This window comes from Hemiscyllium ocellatum, unplaced genomic scaffold (assembly GCF_020745735.1).
Source record: "Hemiscyllium ocellatum isolate sHemOce1 unplaced genomic scaffold, sHemOce1.pat.X.cur. scaffold_262_pat_ctg1, whole genome shotgun sequence".
Lineage (NCBI taxonomy): Eukaryota > Metazoa > Chordata > Chondrichthyes > Orectolobiformes > Hemiscylliidae > Hemiscyllium > Hemiscyllium ocellatum.
In genome coordinates this window covers 451,296-477,141 of record NW_026868150.1, presented here as the reverse complement: position 1 = coordinate 477,141, position 25,846 = coordinate 451,296, and the positions used below count along the sequence as shown (strand labels likewise).

The following is a 25,846-nucleotide window of genomic DNA, read 5'->3' as shown; positions in this document are numbered from 1 at the left end:
TCTGGTTCCTGGTCAGTCACTGGTATCTAATTTGGAAAGCATTTGCACCTGCACTGAGAGTAGTGATAACCTGTTGGCTAGTTTCCTCCTGTCCAAATTGCATTCCCAATGGATCTCTGTGAGGGAATGTTTGAATGACTTCCCTGACCCAGTTTGGAAACTTTCTGGTCAGCTTCAGGAGCAGGCCAGTGTCTCACTTAGTGCCACAGGCAGCTGTAAGGTCCAGTAGCACTGTACCCGAATTCAGGCCTTTTGAAATCCTCTTTTAATCTCGGTCATGATGTAAAGTGATGGGTTTATTGACCTGAGCAATAATCAGGAGTTTGCCATGTTTGTGAATTGGGAAATAATCAGATATGAGCTAAAATTATTCAACTGAACAATAACTGCACCATCTCTGAAAACAATTACATTGTTTCTACATTGATAGAATTAAATTTTAAAAGCAAACAACTTTTATGATTCAAGATTAAAAAATGCATATGTTGCTTAGTATCGAAAAAGAACATGTTGTCTGACTATTTTGCTGATTGCAATTACACATTGAATCTCAGTATTCAAATACATACATTGTTGCTCTTTCATTTGCAAACTGATTGCATATGTGAAAATGATTGAATAATCAAATCTTCTTATTATTCTTACACATTTAAATATAATCAATTGATTTAATCTCACTGAAATGTGTGAGCTTCAGCTATTTGCCAACAATTCTCTTAGTTTTAAAATAACAATGGAAAAGGATAGACCAGAACTTAAAGTTGAAGCTCTAAATTGGAGAAAGGCCCATTTTGACGTTATTAGGCAAGAACATTCAAAGCTGATGGTGGCAGATGTACGCGGGGAAAGGGATGGCTGGAAAATGGAAACCGTACAGAAATGAGATAACGAGAGTCCAGAGACAGTATATTCTTGTTAGGGTGAAAGGAAAGGCTGGTAGTTATATAGAGTGCTGAATGACAAAGAAATTGAGGGTCTAGTTAAGAAAACGAAGGAAGCATATGTCAGGTACAGGTAGGATAGATCGTTTGAATCCTTAGAAGAGTATAAAGGAAGTTGGAGTATACTAAAAAGGGAAATTAGGAAGTCAAAAAGGCGACATGAGATATCTTTGGCAAATAGATCTACGGTGAAGCAAAAGGATTTTACAAATATATTAAGGACAAAAGGTTAAATAGAGAGAGAATAGAGCCCTCAAAGATCAGTAATGTGCCTTTGTGTGGAGCCGCAGGAGATGGGGGTGATACTAAACGAATATTTTGTATCAGTGTTTACTCAGGAGAAAGACGTGGGAGATGTCGAAATACAGAGAAATAGATGGTGACATCTTGAAAAATGTCCTTATTACAGAGGGAGAAGTGCAGATGTCTTGAAATGCATAAAAGTGGATAAATCCCCAGGACCTGATCGATCAGATTTACCCGACAACTCTGTGGGAAGCTAGGGAAGTGACTGGTGAGCCTCTTACTGAGATACTTGTAACATTGACAGTCACAGGCGCTATGCCAGAAGACTGGAGGTTGGCGAAAGTGGTGCCACTGTTTAAGAAAGGTGGTAAGAACCAGCCAAGTAACTATAGACCAGTGAGCCTGACATCAGTGGTGGGCAAGTTGTTGGAGGGAATCCTGAGGGACAGAATGTACATGTATTTGGAAAGGCAAGGACTGATCAGTGAGAGTCAAAATGGCTTTGTGCAGGTGAAATCATGTCTCACAAACCTGACTGAGTTTTTTGCAGAAGTAACAAAGTTGATTGATGAGGGCAGAGCAGTGGATGTGATCTATATGGACTTCAGTAAGGCATTCAATAAGGTTCCCCATGGGAGACTGGTTAGCAAGGTTAGATCTCATGGAGTACAGGGAGAACTAGTCATTTGGATACAGAACTGGCTAAAAGTAGCAGACAGAGGGTGGTGGTGGAGAGTTGTTTTTTAGATTGGTGGCATGTGACCAGTGGACTGTCACAAGGATCGATGGTGGGTCCACTACTTTTAGTCATTCATATAAATGATTTGCATGTGATTATAAGAGGTATTGTCAGTAAATGTGCTGATGACACCCAAATTGAAGGTGTAGTGGACAGCGAAGAAGGTTACTTCAGATTACAACGGGATTTTGATCAGGTGGGCCAATGGGCTGAGGAGTGTTAGATAGAGTTTAATTTAGTTAAACGCGAGATGCCTCATTTTGGGAAAGCAAATCTTAGCAGGAGCTATGTTCTTAATTGTGAGGTCCAAGGGAGAGTTGCTGAACAAAGAGAACTTGGAGTGCAGGTTCCTTGTTCCTTGAAAGTCGAGTCACAAATAGATAAGACAGTGAAGAAGGCATTTGGTATGGTTTCCTTAATTGATAATAGCATTGAGTACAGTGGTTCGAAGGTCGTGTTGCGGCTGTACAGGAAGTTGGTTAGGCCACTTTTGGAATATTGTGTGCAATTCTGGTCTCCTTCCTATCGGTAGGATGTTGTGAAACTTGAAAGGGTTCTGATAAGATTTACAAGGATGTTGCCAAGGTTGGAGTGTTTGAGCTATAGGTGGAGGGTGAATAGGTTAGGGATATTTTCCCTGGAATGTCGGCTGCTGAGGGAGTGACCGAACAGAGGTTTATAAAATCATGAGGGGAATAAATGAGGAAATAGATAAGATATTTTCCCTGGTGTGGGGGAGTCCAGAACGAGAGGGCATAGGTTTAGGTTGGGATGGAAAAATATAAAAGTGACATAAGGGGCAACTTTTTCACACACAGGTTGGTACGATTATGGAGTGAACTGCAAGAGGAAGTGGTGAAGGTTGGTAGAATTGCAACATTTAGATGGCGTCTGGATGGGTATATGAATAGAAAGTGTTTAGAGGGATATGGGCCGAGTGCTGGCAGGTGGGACTAGATTGAGTTGGGATATCTGGTCGGCATGGACAAGTTGGATGGAAGGGTCTGTTTTCATGCGGTACATCCCTATGACTCTGTGACTCCAATTTAGCAATGACAATAATTTGACATGCACTGTCAAATAAAAAAAATGTTTTATATTATAAAATTGTAGCATACAATTATTTGAAAACTTGTAATTTTTAGAATGAATGATAAAGAACAAAGAACATTCCAACACAGGAACAGACCCTTCGGACCTCCAAGCCTGCGCTGATCCAGATCCCCTATTTTCCATACCTGCCACCTATTTTCTAAGGGCCTGTATCCCTCTGCTCCCTGCCTATTCATGAATCTGGCAGATCCTATCGTTCCTGCCCCTACCACCTCCACTGGCAACGTATTCCAGGCTGCCACCACCCTATGTGTAAAGAACTTCCCACATATATCCCTCAGACCCTAAATGTTTCCCCTCTCACTTTGGAACTCAATCACTAGGGGTCATGAGTTCACAATCTGGCAGGAAAGCTTGGCATCCACCCTGTCTCTATCTCTCTTGACTTTGTAGACCTAAATTAGGTCCCCCTCAACCTTTGTCTTTATAATTAAAATAATCCTAATCTACCCAACCTCTTTCCATAACCAGCACCCTCCATCCTAGGCAATCTCCTGGTGAACCTACTCTGCACTCTGTTCAAAGCATGCACATCCTTTTGTTAATGCGGTGATCAGAACTATATACAGTATTCCAAATGCGGCCAAACCAATGTCGTATATAACTGTAACATGACCTGCCAACGCTTGTACTCAACACCTGATCCAATGAAGGAAAGCTGGCCATATGCTGCCTTTAAAACTTTACTCACGTGTGTTGGCATCTTCAGGAAACAATGGACCCGAACACCCAGATCTTGCTGTAAGCCAATTTTCCCCAGGACTTTTCTGTTTACTGTATAGTTCACGCTTGAACTGGATCTTTCAAAATGCATGACCTCGCAGTTGCACAGATTGAACTCCGTCTGCCATTTCTGTGCCCATCTCCCCAATCTATCTATATTCTGCTGTATTCTTTGAGAGACCCCTACAATATCTGCTACTCCCAACAAACTTGGTGTCATCTGCAACCTTGCTAATCAGGCGACCGATACTTTCTTCCAAATCATTGATATATATCACAAGCAACAGTGGTACCAGCACAGATTGCTGTTGCACAACACTGGTCATAGGTCCCCATTTTGAGAAATCCCCTTAAGCTACTACTTTCCGTCTCATGTTGCCCAGCCATTTCTCTATCCATCTAGATAGAACACCCTGAAACCCATGCTACTTCACCTACTTCATCAGCCTACTGTGCAGACCCTAACAAACCACCCTACTCAAGTCCCTCAGTATCTTCTCCAGCAGCTTCCCTACCACTGATGTCAAGCTCGCTGATCTATGTTCAAGGATCCTGCAAAGATATATGTTAAAAATCCCACTTATTTCCTCTCTCAATTCCCTGAGTAACATGTGGTAGACCCCACCCAGACCTAGGGGCTTGTCTACATTAATACCTTTTAGAATATCCAAAACCTCCTCCGTCTTTATGTCGACTTGACCCAGAGTACTCAAAGATCTATCCTTAACCTGAAAATCCATCATGTCCCTCTCCTTGGTGAATATAGATGCAAAGAACTCGTTAAGAATCTCACCCATTTTCTCTGACTCTATGCATAACTTTCTTCCTTTTTCTTTGTGTGGGCCAATCATTCATATTGTTACCCTCTTGCTCCTTATAGGTGAAAACAAAGTTTATGGTATTTCCCTCAACCCTGTTTGCTAAAGATATCTCATGACCACTTTTAGCCCTCTTAAATCGTCGATATTTACTGTGAAATGTGGTTAGTGAAAAGAAAATAAACCCTTGTTCGTGTGAGTGGGAACTCAGACCTTTTCAAAGTGTTTTGTGCCAAAACAATATTTGAAATCCGTCTCAGTGCAAATAAAAGCAAGAGAAGAAACCTCTTGGGAAGAGGAATTTTCAGCCACTGTCCCGCAAAAGTACTTCTGAGGGAGAAAAGAGTGAGGGTTTGTAACAAGGGCACAACAGTAACTATGGGTGGTTTGAACACGCAAATTGACTCAGTTAATTATTTCGACAAAGATATCTTCGAATAAAGATTCATGGACAGTATGAGAGACTATTTCTGCGAGCAGGATGTCATGGAACCAACCAGAGAATAGGCTAATTTTGATTTGATATTATGTAACAGGGAAGGATTGGTGGATGAGCTTTGCCTTGGAAAGAGTAACCACAACATGCTGGAGTTTCACATTCAGATTGAAAGAGTGAAGACTGAGTCATACATGAGAGTGTTAGGGTTAGGCAATGATAATTATACTGGCCTAAAGAAGTATTTGACCTGTGTGGACTGGGGGGAGAAAAGAACAGTCAAAGACGGGACAGCTGAACAAATTTGGCAAATAATTAAGGAGATACTAAAGACCGAAGAGGAATTGCATAACGGGGAAAAGTCATTCATATCTTGATAAGGAAGTAAAAGATAACATGAAAGCAAATCATGGGGCATATCATACTGCACAAGTTAGTCACACTGTGGAGGATTGGGCAAGCCAGTGGCCTCGTGGTGTTATAACTGTATTCTTATATGATAAACCCAGATAATTTTCTGGTATTCTGGGTTCAAACCCTGCCACAGCAAATGGCGGAGTGTGACTTCAAATCTGGAATTAAGGGACGGATGGTGGTTATGAATCGATTGCCAAGAAAAACTCACCTGGTTCACTAATGTCCTTTAGGGAAGGAAACTGCCATTCGACCATAGATTCGCCACTCTCAGACAGAAGGCATTTCTCCTTATCTCCGTTATAAAAGATCTTCTCTTGACTCTCAGGCTATGTCCTTGGGTCCTTTCTCTCCTAACAGTGGAAGTACCTTCCCAACATCCACTCTGACCAGGCAACCAGTATTCTGTATGCTTCAATTAGATCCCCCTTCATCCTTATAAACTCCAGCGAGTATAGACCTAGAGACCTCATATGTTAAGCTTTTCATTCCCAGGACCATTTTTGTGAATCTCCTCTGAACACACTCCAGGGACTGTACAACCTTCCTTAGTTATGGGCACAAAACGGTACACAATACTCCAATGTGGTCTGACCAGAGTCTTATCGAGCCTCAGAAATCCAACTCTGCTTTAATATTCAAGTCCTCTCAAAATAAATGCCATCACTGTATTTGCCTTTCTGACCGGGCGGACCACCTGAAAGAATAATCTTACGATGGGCAATAATAGATTAACCATGGAGTTACAAAAATGAACAATGATTAATGCATACGGGGAAATGGATCCCAACTTTGACTAAAGTCTCTATGGTAATCAACATGCTGCAGAATCTAGACAGGCTGCAGTTACACACAGATGGTTTGCAAACAAGCCTGACAGCTCCAGACCCTGTAATACTCACCTGAAGTTGGACCTGAATGTGACAAGGGAATATTGCCCTTGAGCCAAACAATGGTTGAGTCTGATTGATCAGGGTAAATGAACCTGATCATTCCATTGACAGATCCTCCTTACCTTCCCAAAAAGGTGTGCAGACTTCGAAGGATAAAATCACCACAAAACACCACACAGTGCAGTAACTCGAGAATAACCACGGAAAGAGAACACACCTCCAAGACCATCAGAAGTACAAGAAGACATCACCAAGTCGAGCCCGGTCAACTTCTAGTGGGGTGGTTTGCGATCATCCAAAGTTACGTTCAAGCATAAGATCATTTGTAGCGTTTATCATTGTATTACAATACATTTTACTGTTATAATATTAAATGTGTTCAATAAACAAATATTGTTTGAAAGAGTTAACTCAGTTCTTTTGTTGAATATAAGATTTCAAACACACTGTGCGCCAGATACAACACCTTCCTAATTGCTGACTCAACCTGCAAGTTTATTTAAAGACAATCCTGGTCTGGAACTCGCAACTCTCTTTGCACTTCAGACTTCTGATTTTTCTCTCCACTTATGAAGTAGTCCATGCCTGTCTTGTTCCTACTAATGTGCATCACCTCGCACTTTCCCAAGTTGTACTCCATCTGCCACTTCTTTGCCAACTCTCTTAATAGTTATTCAGTTTCTCATCTATTATTTGTTCCACACAACTCTCTCTCCAGCGTCATTTTCCAGTGCCCAAATACCCACTTCTGCTTCTCTTTTGCCCTTTATATATCGAAAGAAACTCTTACAGTTGACCTTTATATCGTTGGATAGCTTAACCTCATATTTAAACTTGTCCGTCCTTATTTCTTATTTTGTTGCCATCTGTTCTTCTTTGAAAGGTTCCAAATCTTCTGGTTTCCCGCTGCCTTTTGTATGTTATCTGCTTTCAATTTTTCTTTTACCCTAGCCATGACCGTCCCAGTCATCCATGGTTGCCTCATCCTTGCTGTACAATGCATCTTTTACCTCGGGATAAATCTCTGCTGTGACTCCTAAATTGCTCCAAGAAACTCCTGCCATTATTGTTCCCCTGTCTTTCCTGCTTGGCTCCTCTCCCAGTCAATTCTACCCGGCTCCTCCCTTGTGTCTTTGAAGGTGCCTTTATTCAGCTGGAATATTAAGTCCGATTCTACTTTCTCCCTCTCAAATTGAAGAGTATGTTCAATCATATTATGATTACTGCCTCCGAAGGTTCCTTCACCTTAAGCTTCCTTATCAAGTCTACTTTACTGCACAGCTCTAACTCTAGTATTGCCCGTTCCCTCATTGCCTTCACCATAAGCTGCTCCAAAAAGCCATCTCGTAGACATTCAACAAATTCCTTTCCTTGCAAACCATTACAACTGATTTTCCCAGTCCATCTGCCTATTGAAATCCCTGAAGTCACTGTAACTTTGCCTTTCCTACATATTGTTTCTATCTCCTCGTCTATCATGTGCCCCAGCTTCTGATTACGATTTGTAGACCTGTATATAACTCCAACTACGGTTTTTCAACTTTACGGTTCCTCAATTCTACCCACACACATTCCCCACCATCTGACTCTATTTTAAGTAATGGAACTGAGTGATGCGAATGCAAAACACTTTAGCATTGTCTCAAATTTATAGTTTAGACATGGTGTAATAATATTTCATTGTCAATTACATTGCAATATGGCCACAGTGAATTTCTTTGGCCAAATATTCTGTCTGTATTACGGAAGAATCCAAACATGAAACTGTTCGAGAAGGAAGATATGAAGATATGAGTCTATAGGAGATTAAGGTGAGTCAAGTGAACAGTCAAATACTGGTGTATGGAACATAGTAGGAAAAATCCATCAGTGCTAAAAGATATTGGTGAGTTGAATGGAAGCGTAGTGTATTATTTCAGTGGAGAGATTGGCTTTAGGCATGGAGGAAACAGGCACCTGGATTACAAAATAAAAACTTTACGAGCACATCAAATTTTTAGGGAGCTGAAACAAATGTTGAAACGTTCTGAAACAGAATACATTTAAAAGTATGGTCGATTTTCTACAGATTTGCAATGTAGCGGTGTAAACACATCGAGAGAGCGATGGCCTCAGTGATATGAAATATATGAAATGCTGTCCAGAGAAGATACACGCAGTTGACTCTTGTGAGGAGCATTTATTGCAAGAGGAAATCTTGAAATGACTGGCTCTGGATCAGCTTGGCTTTAGGTGAACAACATGTGATCTTGTTTAACCTCAGAATATTCCAAGTAGTCTTTTCAAGTTGAATTCTAAAACAATATTTCAGCTTCTGTGAGAGATTACCATGAGTGGACGGCCTAATAAAACTGGAAAATGACTCTATTAAGAAGATGGCGATTTGGTGTCATCCTCTCAGAGTGTTGTGTCTTTGTACAATTATCTTCCCAGATAGCATTGGGGAATAAGACATTAAATATTCTTAAAACAGAGGCAGGCAGATTTTTGACTAAGAGTGATGCACCAACATTGTCAGGGCAAAGGAGGAATGTGTGATTGAGGCACAATCAGATCATCCACGATCTTATCACATGATGGAGCTGTTTTGATTCCTTACCCTTGATGCTAGCTTCTACATTTCTTTTGTCTTTAGATACCAAAAAAAAATGACAGGGTTCTCATGAGCATGACGACTTTTCCTTTCAGATTATTGTACACAGCTTTCCATATGTGACTTTTAAACAGCACTGGAAAAGCACTCAGGAAAGGTTCATGATGTTGTCAAGAGGTCAGGAGCATAGGACAAAGGGAGAGTCTCGCTTGAAACTGCTTTAGAAATCAGATTGGGTCGAATGGTTAACTTTAATACTTCAGATTCCTATCAGTTGTTCTGGTGAGGTGCGTTTCATTAACAAGGCCAGCATTCTGTTCCATGTGTCCAGCAGTCCTGTTACATGAATGCTACCAACACTTCAACAGAACAAACCTGAATGTTGTCCAGGTCTTGCTGCACATGGAGACAGACTGGTTCAGGAGCTGAAGGCGTCTTGTTTTCTGAATATTGCATGATTTTCTGTAACCATCACACACACACACACACACACACACACACACACACACACACACACACACACACACACACACACACACTTTGTAATCTAATGCTGTGGACAAGCCATTTGTGAAACAGCTGAAGCTATTTGTGCTGAGGAAGCGTCCTTGAGGATCTTTTGCAGACATGACCAGGACTGCATGGATTTATGTACACAAAGCACAATCATTGTGCTTTATGCTTTAAATCACTCTAACCAGGGGCGTTTACAACTCATTGCCATTAAGTGCAATCCTGCTCAGGCTCCTTGAGACCGACCTCAGTTAAACGCTGCCTTGATGTCAGGGCCAGACACTCTTCCCTGGTCCCTTGTGTTCACATTTTTTGCTCATATCAACAGGTCGCGGTGTGAGGGCAGGGAGTGCTTTATAACCAGTCAGATAGTTGATGGCTGTGAAGAATTGGACATGAAAGAGGATATTAGACCTTATGATATTATTGTGGGGCAAGACAGGCTTGCGGGTGTGGGGTGGTGGGGGTTGTCGGTGTGTGTGGATGGTGTGGATGAATGACATACTCCTGTTTGTGATGTTCTCACGTTCTGCTATTTGAAAGTAGAGGCTATTATTTTCCTTGAAACTCTGTTATTGAATATTGCCTGATTTTCTGGACCATCTATGGGTGAGGAATGGGCTGTACTCACAGTGAAACTGGGTCTACAATTTGACCAATAAATGAAGCACAAATTGCAGAAAGGGGAAGCTTGGATCGTGGGCTTGGAAGGTGGGCTTGGATCGGCGGACATCGAGGGCCAAAGAGCCTATTCTGCACTGTATTTTTCTATGTTCTACGTTTGAAAAATGACCCCAAGCTCCCTCTGTCACTCCATACTGCCAAGAATTCTGCCTTTAGCCCTGTATTCTTTAAGCAAATGCAATCTTCCAAATAAATTGCTTCACACTTTTTAAGGCTTTTTAAGGTTCTATGTTCTCAGTGCGGTGTGATGAGGAGCCTCTTTCACACCCCAACCTGGGTTTTCTAATTACACTTTCCAAACTAGCCCAAACTGTGTTTGACAGTTTTGAGGGGCTGAATGGTCTCCTCTGTGTCTGTGCACCAGGTGATAGGAGTAAGCAGCCTCTAAATGCTCCTGCCTAGCAGGTTTGATGGGCTGAATGGAACACAGAATCATGGAACTGAGGAGCAGGAGTGGGTCATTAGAAACTTTGAGCATTCTCTACCAGGGAATAAGATTGTGGCTGATCAGGTTGTGGTCTCAGCTCCACTTTCCTCTCTGTGTGCCATTATCGATGACGCACTTCTCTGTCCAATATTTACCTAACTCAACATTCAATAAATGTAAACAAATAGACATCTCAAACATTTGGGGAAGAGAACTTCCACTTGAAATGCCTGTTTAGAATTTATGCACATCCCTCGTATAGTCAGATAGCATGCAAATGTCTAAGTGCTGACCAGACTTCCCATTATGATCGAGTCTGATTTGACAGCATTTTGCTCATATTCCTCTAAACCTCCTTATTCAGATACCCATCAAGATGCCAGACTCCACCACTCCCTCGGCAGATAATTCCATATGAACACCTCCCTCTGTATGAAAACATTGTGTCTAAGTTCGATCTAAAATATTTCCTGTCGTACCTTAAAACAGGCTTCCACTCTGAAAAGCAATCCTCTACCAACCTCTGTCTCCTCCCTTCAATCTAATTTTGTATTCAATTGGCTTGGGTGCGCTGGTTCCCATGTGACCTAACCTTACTAACTTGCCTAATATGCAGAATCTTGTTGAACAATTTGTCCTAGTCTGTATGGAAACCACCTATAACACTGGCTTCATTAATCTGCTCTGTCACCTCTTTAACGAACTCAGTCAAATTAGTGCGAGACGATTTTTCATGCAAAAAGCCATGGTGACTATCACCAATCAATCCTTGCCTTTGAAAATGCATGCAGTTGGCTATCCCTCAGAATCCCCTCCAACAACTCACCAACCACTGATGTCAGGCTCACTGCTCCAGAGTTCCTTGGGTTGTTGTGTAACGGTTTTCTTTTCTACAGCCACTCCTCCATTGGTCACAGCAAATTATCGGTGCAACCAGGCTAAGGATATGGTCAATGATCTAGGTCTCATACTGGGTCAGGTTCAGCCTCGGAAGAGGTCAGGTTGATTTCCTTCATTTGTTAAAATAACAAATTCATGATAAAGCAAAGTTCCGCAAACTATGATGGAAAGGTGAATGTCAAACAGAATAGAAATTACAAAAATGTACATTAATATTTCCATTTCTAAAAATACTGAGGAGCACAAATATACACAGACACACACACATATACATACACACACACACACAGACACAGCCATACTGAAATACATGCATAGACATGCACACACAGACACACTCAAACACGCACATAGACATGTACACACAGACACACTCAAACACACAAAAACACAGACACATAAGCACGGATACATACACACAGAACATGCACATACAATATACGCACAAACACAGACAAATGCATGTACCATACACTGTAAAACATTAGAACAGAAAAAAGGCAATTTAGCCCATCCAGTCTACTGAGCGATTGATTATGGCTGTCATGTTTTTCAAGCCCATTCTTCTGCCTTTTCACAACAAGCTTTGATCCCATCTTTAAGCATAACTTATCTCGTTATATCCTAAAGTCGCTAATGTGTCTATGTGTGTGTATATATGCCCGTGTGTGTCTCTCTTTGTGTGTCCGTATGTGTCTGTGGGCATGTGTTGTCTCTGCGTGTGTCTGTGCGTGTGCATGTGGCTGTGTGACTTTGTGTGTGTGTGCATCTTTGTATGTGTGTCTGTGCGCGTATGTGTGTCTCTGTGCATGTGTCTGAGTGTGTGTCTGTCTACCTGTGTGTGTCTCTATGTGTGTGTCTGTGTATGTGTGCGCGTGTGGGTAATGTACATGTGTGTGTGTTTGTCTAATAGCAGGAGACAGCATTATTGAGGATGGTTGTTTCTCAGACTGGAGGCCTGCTGCCATGGACTAGGTCAGCTCAGTCAAAACATTCTTAAGTCGGCAGCGGAGACCATAACTTTGCAATTTGTTTCAGTAAGTGCACAGTAAAAATTACCCAGAGTAACCTAGCTATGTTGACTATCAGGTTTTGAAAATAGACAAAAAACTAATTTACAAAATTACACAATGAAACACAAAAAACAGAATAAAGAACCCCTACAGAACTAAACTTAATTAGGTGTTCTGAATGTACACAACAGTCCCAATAAGCAACACCTCCCCCCCCTCTTAAAAACTGGAACATATGCTTACTGGTTGAAGTTAGAAGGGCAGAAGGAGGAGAGAGAGAGCCTGACCACACAGCTGAACTCCAAACTGGTACTGAACAGCTCACCGAGAGAGCTGACCACTCCCCTTTCATTATACCTTTAATCACAAAACCGTTTAATCCCTGGACCAAACCAGTCAGCTTGGAGGTGGGAGCTACTTACGACCCCTCTTAAAAAAAATCAAGGTCACAGTATCTTTGAGAAAAGGGACCAGCTTTGTGACACTGCACAGTGGTGTTCCACAGGGACTTGTGCTCAATCCATTTTTGTTTGTCATTTATACAAATGATTCAGATGAGAATTATGGAAGGCGTGGTTAGAAAGATCGTGGATGAAACCAAGATTGGCTATATAGTGGACAGTGAAGATGACACAGGGACCTTGATGAAATGGCTTAACGAATCTTAGAGTTGTACAGCGCAGAAGCAAACACTTTTGACCAACCCGTCCATGCAACCTGATTTCCTAAACTAATCGTGCCCTATTTGGATCGGAGCAATGGCTCAGTGCTTAGCACTGCTGCCTCATTCTACAAGGTGACTGACTGTGTGGAGTCTGCACATTCTCCCAGTGTCTGCGTTGGTTTCCTCCCACAGTCAAAAGATATGCAGATTGGGTGAATTGGCTACGCTAAGTTGCACATAGTGATAGTAACATTAGTCAGGGGTAAATGTGGGTAGATGGTTCTGGGTAGGTAACTCTTCAGAGGGTTGGTGTGGACTTGTTGGGCAAAAGGGCCTGTTTCTACACTGTAGGGAATCAGATCTATTTACAAGCAATTTGCCCATATCCTTCTAAATCCTTCCTATTAATATACCCATCTGGGTGCTGTTTAAATGTTGTAATTATACCAACCTCCACCACTTCCTCCGGCAGTACATCATACACACACTCCAATTTCTGAGTGAAAAAGTTGCCCTTGAGCTCCCTTTAAAATCTTTCCCCTCTCACATTAAATCTATGCCTTCTAATTTTGGACTTCCAAACGTGGGGAAAAGATTTTGATTACTCACCCTATCCATGCCCTACATGAATTTATAAACTTCTAGAAGGTCCAAATGTGACTCCAACCCAGGGCCTGTGCATTCAGTCATCCGGGACTTAAATTCTGAAATCAATACTGAAACCTCGTCCATCTCGATCAAATCACAATTCTAAACTCATTTTAGTCAACGTGTTCAAACATATTATAAAACACCTCTAGTAGGATTTGAAGCTAAAGCTTTGCAGCCAGAGTTAGGGACCCTACCACCACTCCACAACAGTCCCTTAACTTCCCACATTATTCTCCTGTGTGTTTGTTCATCAGCCTGTTCTGACATGCTGTGACACGCCTCTACACCTGAATCCAGACTGTCTGGTCTCGAGCCAGGGACACGTTCAGACAAGTTCAGGAATTGAAATAGAATCCAGGGCTCTGCATCAGAGGTAGGGACACTACCGACTACACAAATCCTAAACCAGACCCAAAGTTTTAATTTTAAGTGACAGCTTTCAGTTCGTATGGATTCATCAAAATCTGGTTCACTTTAATGTATAACACAGTTAGACAAATAAGGTTGTTTAAAAAATGCAAGGTACTTGCCTCAATTGTAGGATGTCGAGTTTATGTGCTCTGCCTTCGAGATAAACTATGAACATCTTTAAATACTTGACTATTATTTCCTGATTAAATGGCTATTGTCTGTAGTCGGCAATATGAGGGAATGAAATCCTGCAGGCACACACTGCACTATGAAGGATCTCGAATAGATATCAATACTGACCATCAGAGACAAAGAGAGCGCATACTTTCTGACCTCAAACACCGATCACTGTTTCCCACCTCTAATGTGTGACTGTTCACTTCCTAAAACCATTAAATGATACAAGACAGCTGATTACTTTCCATCCTTTCTTCCCCAGTACTATCACTCACTGGGCTGAAGAATGGCAGATGGAGTTTAATGTTGATAAATGCAAGGTAGTGTACTTTTCATATACAATGAAAAGTTGAGCCAATGGTAGTGTTGTAGAACAGAACGACCTAGGGTTTCAGCCATAATTCTTTGAGGTTTGCATCATGTGTAGACAGGGTGGTTATGAAGGTGTTTCGCTTGCTGGCCTTCATAATAGAGACATAGAGTCATAGAGAGGGACTGCGTGGAAACAGACCCTCTGGTCCAACTCGTCCATGTCAACCAGATATCTTAACCTAATCTCGTTAAATTTTCCAACGCGTTACCCATATCCCTCTGACGCCTTCCTATTCATATTCTCATCCGCACGCCTTTAAAATACGATAATTTAATTTGACCAGCCTCCATTATTTCCTCTGGCAACTCATTCCATACGCGCATCACCCTCAGTGCAAAAAGAATTGCCCCTGAGATTCCTTTTAAATCTTTCCTCTCTCACCCTAAACCGATGTCGTCTAGTTTTGGACTCGCCCAACTCAGGGAAAATCCATTCCCTATTGACCATATGCATGCCTCTCATGATTTTATGAACGGCTGTAATTCACCCCTCAGCCTCCAATGATTAAGAGAAAACAGCCCCAGCCTATTTAGGCTCTCCCTAAAGCTCAAATCCTCCAGCCCTGGCAGCATCCTTGTAAATATTTTCTGAACCCTTCCAAGTTTCACAACATCTCCTATACGAATGAGACCAGAATTGCACACAATAATCCAAAAGTGGCCTAACCAATGTCCTTTACAGCCACAACATGACCTCCCAAGTCTTGTACTCAGTACAATAAAGGAAAGCATGCCAAACACCTTCAATATCCTATCTACCTGCGACTCGACTTTCAAGGAACTATGAACCTGTACTCCAAGGTCTCTTTGTTCAGCAACATTCCCCGGGACTTTACCATGAAGTGTATGTGTCCTGCTCTGATTTGCTTTTCCAAAATGCAGCACCTCTCATTCATCTAAATATATCTCCATCTGCCACTCCTCAATCCATTGGCCCATCTGATCAAGATCCCATTTTTCTCTGAGAAAACCTTCATCATTGTCCACTACACCTCCAATTTTGGTGTCACCTGCAAATTTACTAACTATATCTCCTATGTTCATATCCAAACCATTTATATACGTGACAAATAGCATTGGACAGTCCTTTGAGCACAGGAGTTGGGACGGTATGCTCAGGTTGCATAGGACATTCGCGAGGCATGTCTTGGAGGACTGTTTACAGTTCTGGTCGCCCTGTTATATAAAGGATATTATCAAGATCGGGAGAGTTCAGATGATATTTATCAGGATGTTGCTGGGAATGGAGTGTTTGAGTTATACGGACAGGTTTGATAGACTCGGACATTATCGACTTGAGCATAGGAGGCTGAGAGGTAACCTTATAGAGGTTTATAATATCATGAGGGTTATCGATAATGTTGAATGGTAGGTGTCTTTTCCCTCGAGTAGGGGATTGTTTTAAGATAAGAGGAGCACGTTTCTAAAAAGACATAGCGTCATAGAGCTGTATAGCATGGAAATAGACCCTTTGGTCCAACGCGTCCATGCAGACCAGATAGCCAAAATTAATCTCCTCCCATTTTCCAGCATTTTCCCCATTTCCATCTGAAACCTTCCCATCATCTGCCCATCGAGATGCCTTTTAAATGTTGTAACTGTGCCAGCCTCCACACCTTCCTCTGGTACTCGTTGCACACAACGGCCCTTTGCATGAGGATTTTGCCCATTGGATCCCTTTTATGTTATTCCCATCTCACCTTAAATATTTGCCAATTAGTTTTCGACTGCATTACCCTTGGGAAAAGGCCTTGGCTATTCACTCTAACCACTGCACCCATGATTTTAATAACCTCTAACGTCAGCCCTCATCCTTAGATGCTCCAGGGAAAACAGCCTCAGCCTATTCTGCCTCTCCCTGTAGCTCAAAACCTGCAATCCTGGCAACATCCTTTTAAACCCTTTCTGAACCCTTTCAAGTTTCACAATATCCTTCCGACAGCAGGGAAATCAGAATTGCATACAGTATTCGAAAAGTGGTCTAACCAATGTACTGTACATATGTAATCCAGTCGCATAACTCATATACGAAATGCACTGACCAATAGCATACCAAATACTTTCTTCACTATTATATCTACCTGCAAATCCACTTTCAAGGAACTATAAACTTGTACGCTGAGGTCACTGTTCAGCAACACTCCCCATTACTTTACCATTAAGTAAATTAAATCCTGACCTCATTTGCCTTTCCCATATGCAGCATCTCACATTTATCTAAGTTAAGCTCTGTCTGCCACTCCTCGGTCCATTGGTCAATCTGATCAAGATCCTGCCGTAATCTAAGGTAACCTTATTTGTTGGCTATTATACCTCCAATTTTGGTGTCATCTGCAAACTTACGAAATATACCTCCTATGTTCATATCCAAATCATGTATATACATGATGAAAAGTAACAGAACAAGCACCGATCCTTGTGGCACTCCACTGGTCACAGGCATCCAGTCTGAAAAACAACTCTCCACCACAACCCGCTGTCCTCGACTTTTAAGCCTGTTCTGTATCCAACTGGTTAATTCCTCCTGTATTCCATGTGACCGAATCTTGCTAACCAGTCTCCCATACAGAACCTTGTCGAATGCCTAACTGAAGTCTATATAGATCACATCCAGCGTTCAGCCTTCATCAATCCTCTCCGTTACTTCTCAACAAAAAACAATCAAGTTAGTGAGACATGATTTTCCAGGCACAACCCAATTTGCCTATCCTGATAAAGCATTTTTGCCCAAAATGTCTATTTTCCTGCTCCCCAGATGCTGCCTGACCTACTGTGCTTTTCCAGCACCACTCTAATCTCGACTCTCATCTCCAGCATTTACAGTCCACACATTTGACTATACCTAATGTGTCTTTCCAAATGCATATAAATCCTCTACCTCATGATTCCCTCCAACAACGAGCCGACCACTGATATCAGGCTCACCAACCTATAGATCCCTAGCTCTTCCTTTCCGTTTTGTTTAATAGCACAACTTTAGTCAAACTCATGAATTCCAGCTTTTCACCTGTAGGTGTTCATGATAAAAAAAAACATCTCAGCAAGGGGCCCTGCAATCACTTCCTTAGCTTCTTATAGAATTATTGGGTCCACCTGATCAGGACCCATGAGATTTTTTTTTTACACAGCATGTGGTTCATGTAGGGAGTGAACTTCCTGAGGAAGTGATGGATTGTGGGTAACGTTACTTCATTTAAAATGCATTTGATTAAGTACAGGAATAAGCGAATGTTTGGACAAATCTGGACCAAGCGCAGGCAGATGAGACTGGTTTAGTTTGGAATTATTGCCAGCATGGACTGTATGGGCCAATAGGTCTGTTTGCAAATATCCTGGTTAACTCGATGAGTCTATGTGTATTTGCATGTTCAGGTATGTATCTGCATGTTTCTGTTTGTGGTTGTCTATTCCCATGTGTCTACATATATCGCTATGTACCACTGTCTGCATGTCTATCTCTCTGTGCTTGTTACATGTGTTCCTGCATTAGTCTGTGGATCTCTGTCTCGGCATCTCTGTGCAATGGGAACTCTTCTTGTTTTTGGGGTGAATCACTGAAATGGGGTCAAAACCACTCTCCCTTCCTCTCCCTTTCCCTCTTTTCTTAAAGTGATCCAATCCCACACTCTGCTAGCCTGGTTTAGGTCTTTCCAATTCTTTCTCACATATAAGGTTACTTGTAAGAGTAAGACATTAAAAATTGCAAGTTACAGGAATGCATTAAAATTAATCTCATCGCCTTGCAATGTGGCTCACTCGGATTTGCTTGGATATGATTGCAATGGAAATCTGCTTTAATGAGTACACTGTGTGTTGGAAATACTACCCAGTGACAAACCGTTTCCAGGTGTGTGTGCTTGTGTGTGTGTGTGTTTGGTGCAATCAGAATTCAGATTGGATTGTGCTGTGAACTACTGCCCTCTCTCTCCCTCCCAAACTGAATCCCTGATGGTTTACACACTTTACCACCACGATTACAGTGGTGTGGGAGGTGGGACGTGGGAGATGGGAGATGGGAGGTGGGGGTTGGGGTTGGGATTGCAACAGAGATTGACAACAACAGAAAGCCCAGCAGCTCTGGAAGCATCTTTGGACAGAAATGAAAATTGACGTTTTCGATCGAGTGACCCTTACTCAGAACTCGTGTCAGGGGACATTACATCACTTTAAGCACCACAGAGACTGCCAGACTTGCCACACACAGATACACACACGAATACACACACATAGAGGCACTCACTATTCATTGACACTAACACAGACATGGAGAGTGTCAATATTTCTCTCTCTCCACGGTGTCCTTGTCAATATTTCAATCGTTCTATCTGGTGTGTGTCAGTATTTCTGTGGAGTATGATTGTAGGACAATTTTAGTCTTTCCAGATATCAAAACTGGAAGAATTGTAAAGTTTTTTTGAGGACGGCGTGGAACTCCAACAGGAAAGTTATATTTTGGTGTCGAGTTCAGGTGTGTGGCAGATGCAGATCAAAGCAGAACAGTATGAGGTGATGCTCTTTGGTAGGAAGGACATTGAAAGGTAACATTAAACAGGCTGCACTGTTATAAAGGAGGTGCAAAAGCAAAGGGTGCTGGATATATGGGCACAGATTATCAAAGACATCAGGACAAGTTGGGGTAGCGTTAAATTTCACAAATTAGTGTCAGTATCTGAGCTGTTTACAGGAGGAAGGAGTCTCCGTGCTAGCTTCCTGGGAGGTGGTGGTGACGATGTGATGTGAGCCCACCATCATGCCCACAGAAACCGTGGGGATTCCATTTGTACCAGCTCAACACAAAAGGGAGATGGCATCAGGGCCACGGCTTCTAAGTTGTGCCGGGGGGAAACGGAGCTGCCAGTGGGTTAAAGTGAGAATTTCCCTTCACTGAACATTGCTCCTTCCTCGGTTGGTGGGTTGTGGATGTTTCAGAATCCCCACACGAGACATCCCAGTCCTCTCCGGTTCATGCCATGGTCCTCCTCACATGGCGGAGGGAGGGGGGAGGGAATGGATATCGGACACTCCATCACCTGGCGAGGCCCATTGTGTCCTATTCCAGGCTGTTTCTCCTGGAATGGGAGAAGGGGAGGGAGGGAGGGTAGGAGTGGGTGGCGCTGTTGTTAGTGCTGGTGTAGGTGGGGGGAGAAATGGTGAGGTGTCTGGAGGGAGTCAGTCTGTAGTGTTGTATCTATGCAGTGTTATTAGTGTCGGGGGAGGAATAATGGAGAGGAGATGAGAGAGAGAGAGAGAAAGAGAGAGAGAGGCGGGGGAAGGTGCTGCATGCAGCAGTGAGAGTGGTGAAGCATGAGCCCTGTTCTGGTTCACTGCTGCAACAGATATACAGTGAGTGTGAGGGAGCAGAGAGAATAGGGTGACCCTTATCCTGACAGAGCGAGGAAGGTTATTGATGCTTGTCCTGTGTTGCTGGACATTTCTTCAGACCGCAGATACCGCACTGAGCTGGGTGGGGAGCTCAGGCCATGCTGGATGGGTCTGGTGGTGTGGCCCCCTCTGGGAAGAGAATGGTCCCGCTCTGTACTAGCCCATCCCCCAAGATCTCCGTGCCCCTGTCGACAAACCGTGATGTAATTTCCCCTTAATTGCCATGCTCAGGGTAAACTGTGCAGGGCAGCTCCAAACTGTGAAAGCTCAACCGTGTGACCATTGGCCTTTTAAAGGTGGCACAAGTGCCAGGGGTCACGGAATATCCAGGGGTATCTGGGCGATCGTGAGTACCTCCAGACATGATGGGTGGGAGAATCTGGCTGGCATTGAATGAGAGGGAAACCATGGGGTAGGGGTTAATGAGAAAAGTTTGATAAGATAGCATCAGGAAACTAGCTCGGCTTTGTGCAGTCGATCCCTCTGTCACACTCAGTGAAAATGGCTAGGAGATGAATTATTGTCAGATCCCACCACTGTCATTCCTACTGATCAGCTGCAACGACGCAGCTGGTTAAAATGCTGTTTCTATTCCCGCTGTACTTCTGTTCACAGAAAATCTTGATTTACAGTGGCGGCACGGTGGTACAGTGGTTAGCACTGCTGCCTCACAGCGCCAGGGACCTGGGTTCAATTCCCACCTCAGGCGACTGACTGTGTGGAGTTTGCACGTTCTCCCCGTGTCTGCGTGGGTTTCCTCCGGGTGCTCCGGTTTCCTCCCACAGTCCAAAGATGTGCGGGTCAGGTGAATTGGCCATGCTAAATTGCCCGTAGTGTTAGGTAAGGGGTAAATGTAGGGGTATGGGTGGGTTGCGCTTCGGTGGGTCGGTGTGGACTTGTTGGGCCGAAGGGCCTGTTTCCACACTGTAAGTAATCTAATCTAATCAATCCAACGAGTCGAATACACTGCTGACCCCACTCAAGATAACAAAGCTGAATTTGCTTATCCAATACTCTCTATCACAGAGAATGAGCTAAACATGAACTACGCTTGGGAAATAAGGCAGGTAAGGTGACTGAGGTATCAGTTGGGAAGCACGTTCGGACAAATAATCATAATTCGAATAGTTTTAAAATAGAATGGAAAAGAATGAACCGGGTCTAAAAGATAATGTTCAAAATTGGAGGAAGGTCAATTTTGATGATATCAGCAAGAACTTCCAAACTGGATTGGGACAGATATTCACAAATCAGGGGCCAACAGAGAAGAGCGAAGCCTTCAAAAATGAGATGTCAAGAGCCCAGAGACAGTATGTCCCTGTTAGGTTGAAGTGTAAGGCTGGTAAGTGTAAGGAATGCTGGAGGGCTGGAGAAATTGAGAGTCTGGTCACAGATAAGAGGGAAACATATGTCAGGTAGAGAGAGTAGGAATCAAGGATTTTTTTCAGGATTCATTCACGGGATGAGGGTATCGCTGGTTGGGCCTGCATTTATTGCCAATCACTAATTGCCTAGAGGGCAGTTAAGAGTCAAACACATTATTGTCGGTCTGGAGTCACATGTAACCAAGGACAGGTGAGGATGACAGTTTACTTACTTCAAGCACATCAGTTGAGTTTTTCCAAAAACAAAAATGTATTTATCATCATCATTAGCCTCTTAATTCCATATTTAAAGTCAATGTCCAGTGAGTCTAAAGCCAGTCGGAATATACTTAAGCGGGAAATAAGGAGGCCATGATGGGGACATGAGATAGTTTTGGCAAATAGGGTTAAGGAGAATCCAAATGTACTCTACCCATACATTAAGGAGAAAAGAATAACTCCGAAGAGTTTTGGGCCACTTTAAGATTAGCAAAGCTGCCAATGTGCGAAACCACAGGAGATGGTTTCTATAGGTATGTCAAGAATAAAAGGATGACTAGGGTAGGTATCGGTCCAGTCAAGGATAGTAGTGGGAAGTTGTGTGTGGAGGCGGAGGAGATTGGAGAGACATTAAATCAGTACTTTTCATCAGTATTCACTCAGGAACAGGACACTGTTGCTGATGTGAATATGGAATCACAAATAATTAGAATGGATGCCCTGGAAATATGCAGGGAAGAGGTTTTGGGAATATTGGAAAGGATGAATATAGATAAGTCTCCTGGGCCTGATGGCATTTACCCCCGGATCCTATGGGAAGCTAGGGAGGAGATAGCAGAGCCATTGGCCTGGATCTTTATGTCGTCATTGTCAACGGGAATAGTACCAGAGGACTGGAGGATAGCGAATGTGGTCCCATTGTTCAAGAAAGGGAGTAGGGATAGCCCTAGTAACTATAGGCCAGTGAGTCTGACTTCAGTGGTGGGCAAAGTCTTAGAGAGAATGGTAAGGGATAAGATTTATGAACATCTGGGTAGGAATAACGTGATCAGGGATAGCCAGCATGGTTTTGTGAAGGGCAGGTCGTGCCTCACAAACCTTATTGAGTTCTTTGAGAAGGTGACTAAGGAAGTGGATGAGGGTAAAGCAGTAGATGTTGTGTATATGGATTTTAGTAAGGCGTTCGATAAGGTTCCCCATGGTAGGCTAATGCTAAAACTTCGGAGGTATGGCATTGAGGATACATTAGAGGTTTGGATTAGGAATTGGCTGGCTGGAAGGAGACAGAGGGTAGTAGTTGATGGATTATGTTCATCTTGGAGCGCAGTTACTAGCGGTGTACCACAAGGATCTGTTTTGGGACCATTGCTTTTTGTTATCTTTATAAATGATCTAGAGGAAGGACTTGAAAGCTGGGTAAGCAAGTTTGCGGATGACACAAAAGTCTAGGTTACAGCAAGTTGCTATGTGGCAAATGGTAGCTGCGAAGGTTCACTTTTAGGAATTGATGGATTACTGGGCTAATGGTAGGCTACTTATCTCGGTGTGAGTCAGTTGTAAATAGTGCTGTGAGGAAGGCATATGGTGTACTGGGCTTTATTGGCAGAGGAATTGAGTTCCGGAGTCCTGAGGTCATGTTGCAGTTGTATAAGACTCTGGTGAGGCCTCATCTGGAGTATTGTGTGCAGTTTTGGTCGCCATACTATAGGAAGGATGTGGAAGCTTTAGAACGAGTGCAGAGGAGGTTTACCAGGATGTTGCCTGGAATGGTAGGAAAATCTTATGAGGAAAGGCTGAGGCACTTGGGGCTGTTCTCATTGGAGAAGAGAAGGTTTAGGGGAGATCTGATAGAAGTGTATAAGATGATTAGGGGTTTAGATAGGGTAGATACTAAGAACCTTTTACCGCTAATGGAGTCAGGTGTTACTAGGGGACATAGCTTTAAATTAAGGGGTGGTAGGTATAGGACAGATGTTAGGGGTAGATTCTTCACACAGCGGGTTGTGAGTTCATGGAATGCCCTGCCCGTATCAGTGGTGAACTCTCCTTCTTTATGGTCATTTAAGCGGGCATTGGATAGGCATTTGGAAGTTATTGGGCTAGTATAGGTTAGGTAGGATTCGGTCGGCGCAACATCGAGGGCCGAAGGGCCTGTACTGCGCTGTATCCTTCTATGTTCTATGTTCTATGTTCTATGGAGGCGACACTGAACAAGCATTTTGACTGTGCAGAAGGATATGCAAATAACAGTGGGATCGTGAAAAGTGTCTGCATTACAGAGGAGGAGATGCTGGACTTTGTAAAGCCTGTAAAGGTGGGAAAATCCCCATGACCTGATCAGGTGTACCCTAGAGCTCTTTGGGAGCGAGGGAAGTGATTGCTGGGCTCCTTGCTGAGATATTCGCATTGTCAATTTTCACAGGTGAGGTACCGGAAAATATGAGATTTGCTAACTTGGTGCAATTACTAAAACCATTTAAGAAGGATGGTAAGGAAAAACTGTCAGTGGAGGGCAAATTGTTGGTGAGGATTATGAGGCACAAGGTTTGCATGTATTTTGAATGGCAAGGACTGATAAGGATAGGCAACATGGCTTGAAGCATGGGGAATCGTCTCTCACTAAACTGAGTTTTTTTTTGAAGAATTGACAAAGAAGACTCATTGAGGCTGAGATGTGCACCTTGTCAATATGGACTTCGGTCAGACATTTGACAACTTTCCACATGGCAGACTGGTTAACAAGTTTAGTTCACATGGAATACAGGGAGAACTAGCCATATGGATACAAAATTGGCTCAAAGTTAGTAGACAGAGTGTGGTGGTGAAAGGATGCTTTTCCAACGGAGGTCTGTGACCAAGGTGTTCTACAAAGATCAGTGCTGGATCTACTACATTTCACGATTTATATAAATCACTTGGATGCGAACTTAGCAGCTATAGTTGGTAAGTTTGCGGATAACACCAAAATTGATGGTTTAGTGGATAGCAAAGAAGGTTTTCTTCAGAGTAAAATGGGACCTTGATCAGACGGGCTGATGGACTGAGGCGTGGCAAATGGTGTTTAATCTAGGTAAATGTGAGGTGATGCATTTTGGAAATGCAAATCAGGAACGGACATATGCACTTAATGGTAAGGTCCTGAGGGATGTTCCTGATCAAAGAGAACTTGGAATCCAGGTTCATAGTTCATTGAAAGTAGAATCGCAGGTAGTTAGGATAGTGGAGAAGGTATTTGGTATGCTTGCCTTTACTGGCCAGTGCTTTGACTGTATGAATTGAGAGGTCACGTTGCTGCTGTACAGCACCTAGTTTGGCCACATTTGCAGTACTGCGTTCAATTCTCATTTCCCTCCTATCGGAAAGATATTGTGAATCTTGACGGGAGTCAGAAAAGATTTACAAGGATGTTACCAGGATTTGAGCTATAGGGAGAGGGTGAGTAGGTTGGGGTGATTTTTCCTGGAGCGTGAGAGGCATGTATAGGATGAATCGCCAAGGTCTTTTCCCCAAAACTAGAGGGCATGGATTTCCAGTGAGAGGGGTAAGATTTACAAATGACCTAAGGAGCAACTTTTTTCCAACAGAGGTGGTGCATGTGTGGAATGAGCTGCCAGTGGAGGTGGTGGAGGCTGTTACACTTACAACATTTAAATTACATTTGAATGGGTGCATGAAGAGGAAGGGTTTACATTGATATGGGCCAAATGTTGAGCAAATAGGACTTGTTTAATTTGGGATATCTGATCGGCATTGACAAGTTAGACTCAAGGGTCTGTTTCCGTGCTGCATATCTCCATGACTCTATGATTCTCTCTGACCTGACTCCAATATCCCATTAATTATTCATTCCCGGAAATACCAGTTTATGTGGTGAGATGCTATCGTAATGTCTTCACTTCAGCATCCTGAAACCTGTGAACACATCCTCGCATAACAATGTATCAGAGTCTCTCTACCTCTGTCTATTTCCCAAATCCCTCCCATTAAGTGCTATTTAAACTATTGGTATTTAAACCCTGACATCCAATTTTAATTGTCCAGTTTTAATTTGAATAACTGTCCCATATCTTCCTCTTGTCTTGAATGTTGCTCACCCGAGAGCATCAGCTTCCAGCATTAAGAAGCTTAGAAACAATGTTCAAAACACATAACTTCCATTTTCTTTGACTTCCCAGTATCCTGCCCTGTGCTCCATGCTGGATAGTGGGGTTTCAGCAGTTTTCAGGCACATCTTCGTAACTTGCTCTGTGCGTATCCATTGAAGGCCTGTATTAATCACTCGCTGCTGTTCGTGTGCTCAGTAACATGAGAAATCCCCTCAATTGTTACTGACTCTGACCAGGCTTCCTAATTGTATTTAAGTGTCATTTGA

General features: G+C 42.8%; 1 long non-coding RNA gene across 1 annotated transcript in view; it reads left to right on the top strand.

The window, feature by feature from the left end:
* Positions 1-6,728, top strand: part of LOC132812224 (uncharacterized) — a 42,453-nt gene extending 35,725 nt beyond the window's left edge. The window contains exon 2 of the long non-coding RNA XR_009643529.1: positions 5,926-6,728. This is a non-coding gene — a long non-coding RNA (uncharacterized LOC132812224). The remainder of the gene's footprint in view (positions 1-5,925) is intronic.
* The last annotated feature ends 19,118 nt before the right edge of the window (positions 6,729-25,846 follow it).